At 43.4% G+C, this 15,309-nt stretch overlaps 1 protein-coding gene across 16 annotated transcripts in view; it reads left to right on the top strand.

Annotated features, from left to right (window-relative positions):
• The window catches only part of KANK1 (KN motif and ankyrin repeat domains 1), a 68,721-nt gene that overhangs the window by 11,895 nt on the left and 41,517 nt on the right, over positions 1-15,309 (top strand). For 2 of the 16 annotated variants that reach the window (XM_063787119.1, XM_054657752.2), the window contains exon 1: positions 4,634-4,958. The gene's annotated coding sequence lies outside the window, so the exon portion shown is untranslated. 16 annotated transcript variants of the gene reach the window in all.

Genomic DNA, 15,309 nt, shown 5'->3' with positions numbered 1-15,309 from the left:
CAGGCTTATTCTCTGGTGCAGCTTGGTGGGCTGGTTGCAACTGTAGGTAAGAACCTGAGCTGGTAGCCCCTGGGGGTATGGCTGGCTGGCCTGCTTTCCTTCTTTCCCACTGTTTTCTTGGGAAGGTCTCTACAGACCTCACCTCTTTTAGGTGTGAGGAGATAAATAGTCCTTATTATCCCTTATTTACAGCCTTCATAGAGTCTTTGTAGTAATCTAAGTTAAGGTCTTAATGTTCTTATTTAGTTCCGTGTCCCCCCAATTCATTTGGTATTGGCTTTTCTTAATGCTGATTTCAAATCTTGGATGAAAATATATTATGAGACCATCGCTTCTTTAGATGTGACAAAGGTAATAACCATGGGGCAATCCAGACTGTGAAGAAAGCCTAAGGTGTAGAAAGCCCATGCGACACTAGTTTTAAGCCTTCACATGTGTTTGGGGAAATGCATTTGTTGAATAAAGGATCAGAAGACAGAAGACTTTTTATTTTTCTTGTCTTTTAAGGTAGGACCATCAGATAGCATCGTCTTCCTAAAGTCACTCTCCTGACAAGAATCAGACCCCTCTGCCGCGGCACACCCTCCTCATGTGGAAGGCAGGGTGGCCTCTCCTTGGAAAATCTCCCCTCCTGTTAAGTCTTCTGAGCGGATCCTGCTAATCCAGGCATGTAAAGGAGGAGTCCTCTTCCAAGACCCAACATGGTGCACACCTCCCAGGAGGAGGAATGGAAAAGCAGGCGCCTTTGCTGGACTTTCCTTTTAATCCCCTAAATCCTGTCACACCCTAAGACTATGAAAGAGATGGGTGCAGAAGAGCCTTGGTGCTGTGGAAAGGGCCATACCCACTTTCTCCCTCATTGCAGCTCACAGTGTGGGTCTCACACCCATCCCAAGCACCTCAGGGGAGGGGTGGTTAAAGCAGCACAATACAGTATTTGAACTCTTTAGGGGTTTGGGGAAGTCCAGTATAACAGAAATAACCCAGGCCCTCAGCGTGGGGTAGCAGAGCATCCTCCTTTCACTCTGTCTCTTTCTAAGGCAAATACTCATAGGTAGAGTTTTTGCAAGGTAAGCTTACCTGAGCCAGAAAGGGTGGGAGGAATGTGAGATTGTTTTGATTGTTGTCCTTGGGTTTTGTTGTTGCTGTTGTTATTGTTGTTTATAAGAGCTACAAGAGGCTGGGCATGGTGGCTCACGCCTGTAATCCCAGCACTTTGGGAGGCCGAGGTGGGTGGATCACCTGAGGTCAGGAGTTTGAGACCAGGCTGGCCAACATGGTGAAACCCCATCTCTTCTAAAAATACAAAAAACAAAACAAAAAAAAACTAGCTGGGTGTGGTGGCAGGCCCCTGTAATCCCAGCTATTTAGCAGACTGAGGTAGGAGAATTGGTTGAACCCGGGAGGCAGAGGTTGCAGTGAGCCGAGATCCCGCCATTGTACTCCAGCCTGGGTGACGGAGCGAGACTCTGTCTCAAAAAAAAGAAGAAAAAAAAAAGGCTACAAGAGAGAATGTCCCTAGTTTATGGCTTTTCAGTACCAAAATAGTATGCATTCAGCACTAGAGTAAGCAGTAGCAGTAGAATAGCAGCATGCTTATGCATGACATAAGCTTCATCTGTAAAAGGCCGAAGTAATCATACCTTGCTGTAGGGTTGTTGTGAGGATTAAATGAGTTCGTGTATGTGTAAGGCACCTGCAGCAGTGGAGTCCAGAAGAATTGTGCACAGTGGGTGGTGGGGAAAGATGGGGGCAGGGAACATTGGGGGAGGAAAGTAAATTCAATGGATGTCAAGAAATAGGCATCTTGACCTGTCCACAGTGTAATTCAGGCCACCACTCACTACTTAATTTAACCTTGTTCTTATCTCTAGACTAAGGGAGCAGGCTCTCTGGGGGAAAAGTCTTGCTGCAGTAATCCTGTTAAGTGTAAGAACTGAAGGTTCAGGTTGAAGTCTCAAAGTTCCGAAGCCACCATCCCAGGGATAAAGACTGTGCTGGTATACTCTCAGCCAGCCTGGTACCACAGAAGGCTTTTGTCTCCAGCAGGTTCCTTTTCTCACTGGGTGTCCCCTTTTCTGGCTACTCTCCACCTGTCAGAGGCCAAGCCTTGAGTCTATCTTCATCTTCCCACATCTTACTTGGCTTCTTTCTTTGTATGTATATTGAAAGAGTAAAGGCAGATAGGTGTGTGTTTCTCTCTTCAGTGGGAACCTTTGTGACTGATGGTTTCCAGGCAGAAGGGGTTCATATTTTTAATTGTTTCCCTTCCCAACCCTTGTCATCGTCTGATAAAGGACTAGGCATTTATTTGCATACAATGACTTTTTCTGCTGGACCTCACCTTCACAGAAGCACAGAGGCAAACACCCATAGGGTCAGATACAAGCTACTTTAGCAAAATGATTGACTTCGACTGCTTTATGTAATCTAAACTCTTACCAGAACACAATATTTATGAATGTAGCAGATTTTTTTTTTGCAGGATCAAGAAACACTACATTCAGTACTTTATTCGTTTAACTTTTAAGAACAAGTCTTTTGATAGTTTTAAAATTTTATGTGTGTGTGTGTGTGTGTATATATATATATATATATTTTTTTTTTTTTAATAGAGACAAGGTCTCACTATTTTGCTTAGGCTGGTCTCAAACTCCTGAGCTCAAGTGATCCTCCTGCCTTGGCCTCCCAAAGTGCTAGGATTGCGGGCATGAGCCACTGCACCCAGCCGATATTAAATCTTAGTTTGGAATATAATAATGTAACTAAATAATACCAGAATTTTTTTTTTTTTTTTTTTTTTGAGACCAGAGTCTCACTGTGTCACCCAGGCTGGAGTACAGTAGCATGATCATAGCTCACTGCAGCCTCAACCTCCCAGGCTCAAGAAATCCTCCCAGTCTCAGCTCCCGAGAAACTGAGACTACAGGGGCAAGCCAGCACACCTAGCTAATTTTTTTTTTTTTTTTTTGGTAGAGACAGAGTGTCACTGTGTCATCCAGGCTAGTCTCAAACTCCTGGGCTCAAGTAATCCTCCTTCCTCAGCTTGCCAAAGAATTGGGATTACACGCATGAGCCACCATGCCCCCCAAAAAGGGTTCTTTTAAATGCCTTCTTCACCTTTGTCTAAGTACATTGGGTAAATGTGGCACTAGTTGAACAAGATTTACTGAATTTTATCACAGGGCAGGCAGGCAAAGCCAGTTCTAAACAATAAAACAGAGATCAACAAAGATGAGGGATGACTCTAAATAGCCTGCTTTGTAAAATTCAAAACAGGGGACAGCTGTGTAGAGAGAGGCACAGTTTTATAAGAATTCACTGGACCTGCCTAGTTTGGCTCATCTTGGTGCCTGCACATGCCCTGCCTTATTCCATTTACTTTCCTTCTGTCTCGTCTCCTACTGGTGACCACAGTTACTGATGGGAGACCTTAAAGGTGATTATCTTTGAGACACATACTTTCCTGTGTGAAGACACAAAGATTAAACTCTATAAGACCATGGCACTTATTTGGGCTTGGTTTATACCAAATAAACCAACAGATTAAAAAATAACAAACTAAAAACAAAGCTTCAAGTGCCGGGTATTTTGAAACAGCAGATCCAAATAATTTCATATTACTTTACCCAACAAGGCCTCCATTAGTAAGAGATTTGGGTTAGATTTTTTCTTCCTTTTTTTTTTTTTTTACTTTAAACTTTATTGAGCTGTTTTACATACCATAGAATTCACCTGTTTGAAGTGTATGGTTTGATAAGTTTTAGTATATGTGGACAGTTGTATATCCACAAGCCAGTTTTAGAACATACCCATAATACTAAAAATTCTCTTGAGGTTTATGTTATCATTTACTTTTGACAGAAATGTTTTCTTCTGCTTTTGAAAAAAAAAAAATTCTGGGCCATCTGTGGTGGTTCATGCCTGTAATCCCAGCACTTTGGGAAGCCAAAGCTGGAGGACTTCTTGAACTCAGGCATTCGAGCCCAACCTGGGCAACATAGTAAGACCCCATCGCTACAAGAAAAATACAGAAATTAGCTGAGCATGGGTGTCGTGCTACTCTGGAGGCTGAGGTGGGAGGATCACATGAGCCCAGGAGGTTGAGGCTACAGTGAGCTGTGATTGCACCGCTGTACTCCAGCCTAAGTGACAGAGTGATACACTATCTCAAAAAAGAACTTTTTTTTTTTTTGAGGTAATGAATTTAAATCATTAGGGGAACATACCATTCTTACTAACTTTTTGAAACAAAAACAAAGGTTGCTCGAAGATGTTATGAATAAAATGTTTAAGAGTATGAGGATACAGAGCAAGGGAAGGAGGCTTGGGCCTATGGTTTACAAATGGTGATTGTTTTTAGCCTTCTAATTATATGTTGCATTAAATAAGAAGAAACCAAAAAGGAACCACTTGCCTCCACTCCAGCCTCGGTTCAGCATAAAACTCAATCATTTCCTTCACAAGCCAGCTGCTGTGCTGTAGCTCAAATTGTAACAGAGAGCCTTTCTCTGCAGTGGAGGGTCGGGGAAAGAGGGAGTAAGTCAGCACAAACAATGAGGAAACATTTGCTGCCTTTCTGATTTCTTCCTAGAATTAACAGGCTTACAGCTGCATTTCTAAGTCAGCATTTCATATGCCTGAAGAGTATGAGGATAGTTTGAAAAATCAGAAGGAAGATGAGAGAGGGCTTTGCCTCTTTTTTAAGATATTGCTAGCAGTTTGGTTTGTTGGTAATTTTTGCTGTCTCACTGACGCCAGGAGTCCTGGAATTAAACCCCGTGGCCAGCAGGCTGTTAGTTCGTCAGGAAATTCCAAATGGGTATAAATAAATTCTCTGCAACAGCTCCTGGGCTCTTTGCCTGCTAATGTGTGGAGTCCCTTTAATGCTGAGGGAAGTTTGCCTGAGACCTGGCTTCCTGCTCGCTGAAAATCACAGTTATTTTGTTTCTGGGTGGGTAAGTAAGAATGCCCACAAAAGAAAGAGAGGAGGAGAGCATGATGTTTGCGTGGGGGTTGGTGAAATATAAACTTGAGCTGTGTGTGTTGTGAAAAAGATTTGCTTTTACTTCAAGCTAGAAAGAATAACCCAGTACTTGATTTTTGGTCCAGTGAAAATTTCAGCTTTACCTATGGCTTTAACATAAAGATGTCATTGTTGCAGGAGTGAATGGTTGTACATATATATATGCTAAGATTTGAGTTTTTGAGTTTAAGGTTTAGTTCAATTCAATAATTTCCTTTTTTGTTGCTAAATCCATCTTTGGGTATTTGTTTTCAGCTCTGTTTTTCCAATAGGGAGTTGCTCAATATTCATTAAAGCTGGCTTCTTGTATAAACACACTATAAAACAAAATAAGGACAGGGATTCATACAAATACTAGTTTTCCACTACCACCCCACCTCCCCCTGGCCAAAAAACTGTAATGTTTTGTTAGAAAAGCCTGTTTTATCCCTAAGTTAGCCAGTGTTCCTTTTCTGCTTTTCACAGAATTACTCTCTGAACTGGCACATTTCCTTTTTACGCTTAGAACAGCATGTTACTTTTGAAGAAAGTTTGGAAAATAACAGTCCAAGCTCATTCTCTTCTGTGCATGCGTGATTGATTTGGGCTGTATTTCAGCAATAATTTTTAAAATGAGACAGTGGACATTAGAGAGCAGCATAGTTGGGGTTGCACTTAGGAGCCCATGGCATTTTGGCTGTTTTGAGACAGATTTGGGGTAAAGAGTTGCTGCATCTTGTGGTTGGCACTGAACACTGGAGAAGAGGGCCACTGTATAAACCGCAAGGCCCCTGTTACCATCACATGCCTCCCTAGCACAATGTGCCCTTTATTAAGACAGGCCGTTCCACTACTGGGAATAGTAACCCTTTCCGCTGTCTTCCCCTCACTCTTACGTGCAGCCTGGCTTCTGGCCTCTTAACTCATGCCCAGAGTAGAATTGGCAATACCCAGGAGGGACACTGCACTGGGGATTGTTAGGTCATGCCAGTTAGGATGCAGCTGGAAAGGTGCTGCTGAGTGGGACGTGCAGAGGGGAAGACGGCAGGCTCTGTCTGCCTGAGCTCATCTGGTCTGACACCTGCTGTGATTCATTTTTCTTCATGCCATGTTAAGAAATTTTGTATCAAGTATAGTCGACAGTTACTCATAGCCTGGAAGCAACTTTGGAAATCAGAGTTCCACTGACCCCCCTCATTTTAAGGGGATGAATCACATCACTGCATTGTACGATTCCAGGGCTCTCTTGCCCATTGCTCATCCATGAACTAGGAAGTGATCATAGTTCCTGTTCTTGTTTTATGAAAACAAAAGTATACCTTCCCCCAGCCTAGGCAGGCCATTCAGGACGACTGCCATGGAGGTGGTTTAAAGCACCGTCTTTGCACAGTGTGTTAGAGAGCACTGTGCCCTGAGGACTTTGGGAGAGCTGCAGAATGAGTGTGCAGAATAATCAGCACTCACCTTTGTCCTCATGTTGTGAGATGGAGATATTTTAACCTGGCCATAATATGCTTTAAAAGTTGGGGGGTGTTTGTCTGCTTTTGCTTTTATTTCCTTCCTGTGCTGGACTGGGACTCCCCCTTATCTAACTAGTACATACCACTCTGCCCAAGCAGCGTGTGCGCACACACACATCCCCTACAGCTCCCTGCTGGCATCTCCTTCATACACTCTTAAGAAGAAGAAACCAATGTAGAACTCAAGATTTTAGCAGACTTACTTGGTCTTGAACAAGTATCACAAATACCTTAAACCCTGACTTCATGGGGGTGGGGGCAGGGTATGGAGGAGGAAGGGTTCTGGATCCTCTCTGGGGGGCCAGGGTTGTGTTCTTCTCCAGACAACAGAGGGTGATCCAGTACCACTAGTAGTGACAATAGAACCCACACATTGTTCTAAGTGACAACACACTGATGCAGGTACTATTATTTTCTCAAACAATTGGAATATAGTCTAATTTGCCGACAGCTGCAAAGCAGCAGAGCCAGGATTCAAACCCAAGCAGTCTGGCCCCAGAGTGCCTGCTTCAAATCACTACATCTCTTCCTCTGTTACACTTATTCATCAGTAGATGCCTAGATGTGGGGCTTTACACTTCAGCAGATACTAAGAGGGCCATGTACCAAGCGCCAAGTACTGAGGAATACAAACATAAATACTGCTTGAGGGCCGGGCGCGGTGGCTCGCGCCTGTAATCCCAGCACTTTGGGAAGCCCAGCTCACGAGGCCAGGAGATCGAGACCATCCTGGCTAACACGGTGAAACGCCGTCTCTACTAAAAATACAAAACATTAGCCAGGCGTGGTGGTGGGCGCCTGTAGTCCCAGCTACTCGGGAGGCTGAGGCAGGAGAATGGCGTGAACCCGGGAGGCGGAGCTTGCGGTGAGCCGAGATCGCGCCACTGCACTCCAGCCTGGGCGACAGAGCGAGACTCCATCTCAAAAAAAAAAAAAAAAAAAAAAAAACAACTGCTTGACTTCTGCCTCCCGTAGACACTTAGAGTCTGGTAGAGAAACACAGGCATGTGCTTGCTAACTGTAACACAGTTCCGCATATACAGGCAAAGTGACTTAGGAAAAAAGAGGGAAGGAGGGGACCAGTTCTTCCCAGGACAGAGCAGTTGAGGGTAAGTAGGGCTTTACAAAAATGAGGTATGTGGGCCCTTTAGGACAATGCAGCTGATTTTGACAGATGGGAGAGTGTGGGGAAGGGGTGTGCTGGGTAGAGGGGATAGAATGAGCAAAGATAGATAAGCTTGAAAATTTCTCAGTATGTTGAGGTTTGGGGTGGGGAGGAACCTGGGAGGTGCTGGATTGGGGCTAAATTGTTGACATTTCGTGCCACAGAAAAGAGCTTTTAGGCTTTCTTCTTTAAAGTGGAGCTCCTGGCACATCACTTTGCAAGGATAGTGATTGAGAAGTTGTAGACGTTTCCAGGAATACCTGAAACACATGTAAAATTTCTCAAATAATATGTAATACAGGAAAGCAAAGCCATCTGCCCCTGAAAACAGGCTGCATATTTGCAGTATGAGTAACCACAGAGTCTGGGCTGTGCTCCCTAGTGGCAGGCAGACTGCACTCGTGCACCCTAAGGACATTGATGCACAGATGAAGAAAGGAAAGACAGAAATAAAATTTATTTTTAAATAATTTTAATCGTACATAAAAAGAGCTCTCATGTCTTCCTCACCCAGACTCAGCTTTCCCAGTGGTTAACATTTTACCATATTTGTTCCATCTGTGTGTGTGTGTGTGTGTGTGTCTGTGTGTAGCAATGCAGTTGTCATGTCTTTTTGGCCTCCTACCATCTGAAAAGTTCTCATTTTTACCTTTTTTTCATGGCCATGATGGTTTTAAAAAGAGAGGCCTGACATTCTGTAGAATGTGTTTCAGGCAGGGTCCAGGCCATGCCTTCTTGGCAGGACAGTGCAAAAGTGATGCTCTGCTCTTCCCCATGCAGATACATGATGTCAACTTTGATCACCTGGTCGAGGTGGTTATTTGTCAGCTTTCTCATCATAGAGTCACCATTTTTTTTTTATGATTGACATTTCATGCCACAGAAAAGAGCTTTTAGGCTTTATTCTTTAAAATGGAGGTCCTGGCACATCACTTTGCAAGGATAGTAATTGAGAAGTTGTAGACGTTGCCAGGAATATTTTCTGGTGAGATATTCTGAGACCACATCAGTATCTTAGTCTTTAGTAGGAAATCTCTACCCAGTAGCCTTAGCTAGTGATTCCTACCTGAATCCGCCACTGTTCTAATAGTTGGTCCATGGTGATTTTCTGTTGACATAATTCCTTGTATATATTAGTTGGTATTCCTACATATTTATTATAGCATGATGGACTCACAAGGAGATACCTGTTCTCTGGATTGTAACTTGTTACTGTCATTAATTATATTATTTTAATGCTCAAATTATCCTAGATTTGGCTAGTGGGGGTTCAAAAGAGTTTGAATCAAATAGACCCTTGACACTGGCATTAAATAGCCAATCTGATGTGTGCTGACGATTGAGACTAATAACTGGTAGGCGGAGGGTGTTACCTGAGTTCTAGATATGTATTTATCTCAGACAGTATGGGTCACCTGCAACAAGATCTGTGGTAGGCAGGCCAACAGTAACACTCGGGACCCTAGAGGCAAGCCAACCTGAAATTCAGCTTGTCAGAGACCATCTGGTGGGTGGAAGTTTTGCGTTTTCAGAGTCTATTAAGTTCCCCAGGCCTATCTTCTACCTTTAGCTTTCCCTGTTGTCCAATTCAGGCCCTGGTCAGATGCGGGTGGAGAGGTACACAAAGCTGGAAACAGCGTGCTGCCCGCCTTTCTCTCCTGCCTCCAGAGACGCTTGCTGGCTGCCAGGGTTGGTGTTGTCTTAGCCTCACAGGCGTTTTCAGTCCTTGCTCTTCCCATCCTAGAGTTTCAAACACAGGGCAAGTCTGTGTTCTGCATCTCAACATGCTAAATCAGAACCTGGATTCCCTAAAATGTTGTCTCCTGTTTCTTCCTGCCCTCACTCATGCCATATCCGTCCTTCCCAGGTTAGATTTCTCATACTTTAATGACCTTCAGAAAAGGAATCCCATCACTTTTCTCTGTGGTGAGTCATCCATTGGTTTAAAGAAAAAATTTTCTTTTTTAATAGCAGAATGACGTAACAGAGCCCTAGAAGACAAACCCAGAGACCTGATCCCGGTCTCCAGCTCAGCCCAGAGTAGCTGGAATTTGTCAGGCCTTCTCAGTTTCCTCCTAAGTATTAGGGGCAGACAGAGTTAAGGCTACAGGCTGGCTAGCCCAAATGCAGACAGTGTCAAAGTTCTAGTTGTTGAATACCACCAGAACTTACCTTACTATTACCACTTACTATCTAATTGGGTAGATAAAATTCATATGGTGCAAAGGAATCTGTTATACCTAGACAGAAATTCATGGGGACTTGAATAATCCATGGAAACCCTAATGGAGAATGCATTTTAATCTCCAGCATCTAGCCAGAGCAATCTTATTAAAATGCAAATCTGATCATTTCACTCCCTTGTTTAAAACCCTTCAATAGCTTACCAATGCATCTATGATGCAAAAACTTGATCCCCAGGGTCCTGTGGAATTAGGGCTCTGTCTGTCCCCTTTCTGCCTCACTGCAGTCTTTGCAAAGTCCCCTTCCCAGTTCTTAAAAGTGGCAGGTTTTGCATATGCTCTTTCCTCTGCCTAGAATTTCTGCCATCCCTCCACACATCCCCACCACACTGCCCGGTGGACTCCTTAGCTACCGCTCCCTTGAAGAACCCTCCCTACCCGTAGCCTAGGCAGGGTCCCTGCTCTGTTCCAACATAACGCCTGCATTTTACTTTCACAACACTTAATACAGTTGTTATTGATGTGATCACTTGTCTGTCTCCTCCTATACTTCATAAGTTCTACCCAGACAGGCTCTGTGTCTGTTTTGCTTAGCACCTAGCAGTGTTTGGCCTATTGCAGGCACTTAATAAATATTTGCTGAATGAGAGAATACATCCATCTTTCAGTGTAACAACTGCATCTTCCTTACATCAGCATTCTCTTTACAGAGTGTGGGAACAGGTAGATGTGGAAGATGGAGCTGGTATGGAGAAGGGTAGTGATGGGAGACAGTGGAAGATGTAGGAGTAGTGTGCAGGTTAATGTCTGTTAAAAAAGTCCAGATCAGATTATCTGTGAGAGGAAATCCAAAGATTTGTGGGGAGAAGCCAAAAGGAGTTAGGAAGAGTTAGGAGTACAGGAAGCAAGACCACGTTCTAACTTAATCATATAAACAAACCAAGCCTGTAAAATTGCAGTTATGCTACATATGTGTCAACTGACCTGATATTTCTTAGGAACTTCTGGCATATACTTTTGCTTTCTTTAATGTTACAATTTTATTTGCATGAAGTGTTTAGGTAGCTTTTTAAAACAGCTGTACTAGGCTGGGCAACATAGTGGGACCCCATCTCTATAAAAAATTTAAAAATTAGCCGGGTTTGGTCACACACATCTGTAGTCCTAGCTACTAGAGAGGCTGAGGCAGGAGGATCTCTTGAGCTGGGGAGTTCAAGGCTGCAGTGAGCTGTGATCGTGCCGCTACACTCCAGCCTGAGTGACAGAGCAAGACCCTGTCTCTAAAAGAATGAATGAATACATACTTACCTACCTACCTACCTGTAACCTGAAGAGGTATTGGTGAATTGCAGTAGGCAGTATAAACTCTGTGAGGAGAAGGATTTCAGGCTTCTTAGAAAAAGCCTAGCACTTGGCAGGTGCCCATCATTTGAATGACTGAATGAATGGGTTTTATCTGGGAGGGAAAAGAGCAGGCTTAAAAACAACTCTTTGGTAAATGCAAGAGCAAAAGAAAATCTCGTCTGTTATACATTTCCTTTAAACCAGAAGGAGGAACACTCATACTGCTACCCTTTTTATTGTGTGTTCTCTAACAAATGGTGTTCCTCACACAAATTTGATACAGGTAGCGAAGCTGCTGGGTCTCAAAGAGCTTAATGCTAACAGTGTCATCAGGAGATGCCACCTGCTAAACCCGTTCAGAAGGACGCTGTTGTACTTCGCTGTCTTCTTAGAACACTTTCCACTCCTGGAAAAGTTGATGTGCTAACTTAATTACTCTCATACTCTGAGTAATTAGCTTCATGAGAACTTGCCTCTCTTCCTGAGTTCATCCTACTGGTTTGCTTTCCTGCTGACGTGGGATCTTTTTGACTGCTTTGAACAGCAGGATGCTTACACTCTGGGGCTTTTAAATGTGGAAATCTGTGATAATTATGTACTTCTCTAGGACTGACTCAGCTCTTCAAGCAAAATCTTCATGCTTCATGTGAGAGGGGACAATAACATTAATGGGAATTAGCAAAGTTCTTCAGTTTCAACAGTCAGGTGTGGTATCTGGCGAAGAAAAACACATAAATAGTGTGTGAAAGTTGTGGCACAGGGGCGTAATTATTTTTCACAGCACCGTCAGTCAGTAACTGGGCCTAGAGTGTGCAGCAGTGAAATCAGAACAAAGAAGTCAGTGTGTCCTAATTAATAGATAAAGTAATAATATCAAAGTCTCCTCCATTTTAAAGTCCACAGGACACATTATTTCACCCCAGTGCTTTTTGCTCATATTAAAGAATGGCTCATTGTGGTAGAGTATGTAGAAAGTATTGAATGCTTTTCTTTACTCAAAAGTGGCGTTTTTTATCACTTGAGCACTTGAGCATAGTGTTATTGGCCCCAAAAGGAAATGAAAGACTTGAAGACTACAGATTTTTTTTTTTTTTTTTCCGAAATGGAGTTTCACTCTTGCCCAGGCTGGAGTGCAATGTCATCATCTTGGCTCACCACAACCTCTGCCTTACAGGTTCAAGCAATTTTCCTGCCTCAGCCTCGCAAGTACCTGAGATTACAGGCATGCACCACCATGCTGGGCTAATTTTGTATTTTTAGTAGAGGTGGGGTTTCTCCATGTTGGTCAGCCTGGTCTCGAACTCCCCACCTCAGGTGATCCACCCGCCTTGGCCTCCCAAAGTGCTGGGATTACAGGCATGAGCCTCCATGCCCAATGGAAGAATACAGATTATATGGCCAAAATTTCAGTTGCTATCTGTGAATTTTTATTCTTCTCGCTGTCCCCAGCACAGGCTTTCTCAGCCTCAGCGCTACTGACGTTATGAGCTAGATAATTCTTTGTTGGGGGAAGGAGGGCCTGTCTTGTGCATGGCAAAATGTGTGCAGCAGCTCTGGCCTCTACACACTAGATTCGGGTAGCACCCCAAGCAGTGACAACGATAAATATCTTCAGGCATTGCCAAATGTCCCTTTGCGGGGGCAAAATCAACTCCACGCCTCGTTTGGTTGGTTTAAAAGAAAAATTACCTCCAGTTGAGAATCACTGCAAGCAGGTTAGTACTCAACTAGTTTCCTGCGATCTAATCTTCTTCCTGGTGAGTATGTTAATTTTTATGTCTTTCAAAACTATGTATTATTTGGACAGCAAGTTTAGTTTCATTAAAAGTTAAAATCATATAGTACTTTATGAATCTAGATGAAATGATTTTTGAAATATCCATAACTCCATTTCACTTTGTTAATGCAGAAGAATTGCAAGCAAATTTCGCACTGTTCTTGAGGCAGTAAATTGGGCCCCTCTCACAGAGCACTAAGTTTTATAGGAGATAAATATATAAATAAGGAGCAGACTTGCCATCAGTTTGTTGATTTCACCTTTTCTCTGAACACGTAGGAATTTGGTCTGAACTTGGAGAGTTTTCTCTAATTGATGCCGTTGCATTGGTGTTTGGTTACCCCAAATTGCAGACTGTGCAAACTTAGTTGGGAGCGAGAGGGAGGAAATGGACTCTGTGCCCCTTGGTGTCTAGGAGTGAGTTGGCTCAGAGATGATGCCAACCTGAGACAACATGGAGCCCAGTGTTAGTTAGCAGGCCATCCACTTACCTTGAGACACTGGTATACATTCTGGCAATGCCAGCTGTCATGTAGCTGTTTGCTTCACTTCTGCCTTTAATGACTTTTCTATGCACCCCATCCCCACTAGACTGTGAGCCTTGTGAGAGCAGAGACTTTGTCCATTTTGTTTGGTGTCCCCAGCTCCTAGAACAGTGCATGGTAAATAGTAAGTGAAGATCCACAGAAAACTAGAGAGATAGAGAAAGAGAGACAGAGACAGAAAGTAGATATTAATTCATGTGCCTTTATTATCAATATCAATTATAATGTAAGTCGAATGTGTGAATAAATGTTTTATTTGGTCTGCACTTCCCACTGGGTATTATAACATTTGAACTGGTCCTATTGAATTTAGCCTCTTTCCCTACGTCAGTCTCACGCACACACAATTGTCAAGACGATCTTTGTTGATGCTTTTTAGCCCCTAGTTTCAGTGGAAAAACTTGCCCTGCTCCAGGATGTGAGATTGGTGGCCTCTCCTGTACTCATCTTCTTCCCCTTGTCTAACCTTGGCATTCCTTCAGCAGCACCAACAGGTTCTGCCCTGGCTCTTCACCTTTTTACTCTTGTCATTTACCTTGTCTTCAGAACTCATCTCTGGCTAACTCGGTTCTGTTTTGATCACTAGTTTACATAATTTCATACTGCATTGTGTTTTGGTTTTTGGAGTGGGGGCGGAGTTGTTGTTGTTTGGGGTTTCTTCAGACGGAGTCTCTCTCTGTTGCCCAGGCTGGAATGCGGTGGTGCAATCTCGGTTCACTGTAGCCTCCGCCTCCCAGGTTCAAGCGATTCTCCTGCCTCAGCCTCCCAAGTAGCTGGGTTTACAGGCATGTGCCACCACACCCAGCTAATTTTTGTATTTTTAGTAGAGACAGGGTTTCACCATGTTAGCCAGGCTGGTCTCGAACTCCTGATCTCAAGTGAACTGCCCACCCTGGCCTCCCAAAGTGCTAGGATTACAGGCATGAGCCTCCACTCATGGCCTGCATTGTTGATCTATGCCTTTGTCACTGATCTCAATCAGTGTTATGTTAAGGGTGTTTGGTAGTCATCTCTCAGCTAGACTATATCTCATTTTATTTCTTATAAATTTTTCCTCTTACTCCTTCCACTGAATAGGACCATTTCCTGTAGCCAATTAAGCTTTCAATAAATGTTTATATAATGAAGGTAGAGGTGGTGCCAGGAGCAGTCTCCACCACTGGATTTCCAGACATTCAAAAAATTCTTGTAAACACCAGGGACAGCCCTCCAATTCCAGAATATTTAGTTGGAAGCTATTACTCTCAGGATTTCAGTTGCAGATATAGCCAGTGCAATTTTGACTGTGCAAAAGCAGGCATAGTTCTGTTAGTCCAAAAAGGCTTAGTTAAGAGTCTCTTTATAACCCAGGTAGATTTTTTTTTTTAAAACTGCTTTTTTTTTTTTGAGACGGAGTCTTGCTCTGTCACCCAGTCTGGAATGCAGTGGCGTGATCTTGACACACTACAACCTCCACCTCTCTGGTTCAAGCAATTCCCCTGCCTCAGCCTCCTGAATAGCTGGGATTACAGGTGCACACCACCATGCCCAGCTAAATTTTTTGCATTTTTAGTAGAGACCTGGTTTCACCATGTTGGACAGACTGGTCTTGAACTCCTGACCTCAGGCAATCTGCCCACCTCGGCCTCCCAAAGTGCTGGGATTACAGGCGTGAGCCACTGTGCCCGGCCAAAACTGTTGTTTTTATACTTCCTCTTGATCCTGAATTAATAATTTAAGTTTTATTGTAACGCTTTTCCAGTTAATAATTTAGCATCTTTCTCCTTTTTA

The sequence above is a fragment of the Pan troglodytes genome, chromosome 11, assembly GCF_028858775.2.
Source record: "Pan troglodytes isolate AG18354 chromosome 11, NHGRI_mPanTro3-v2.0_pri, whole genome shotgun sequence".
Taxonomy (NCBI): Eukaryota; Metazoa; Chordata; class Mammalia; order Primates; family Hominidae; genus Pan; species Pan troglodytes.
The sequence above is the reverse complement of the archived record's forward strand: the minus strand, read 5'-3'. Positions and strand labels throughout refer to the sequence as shown.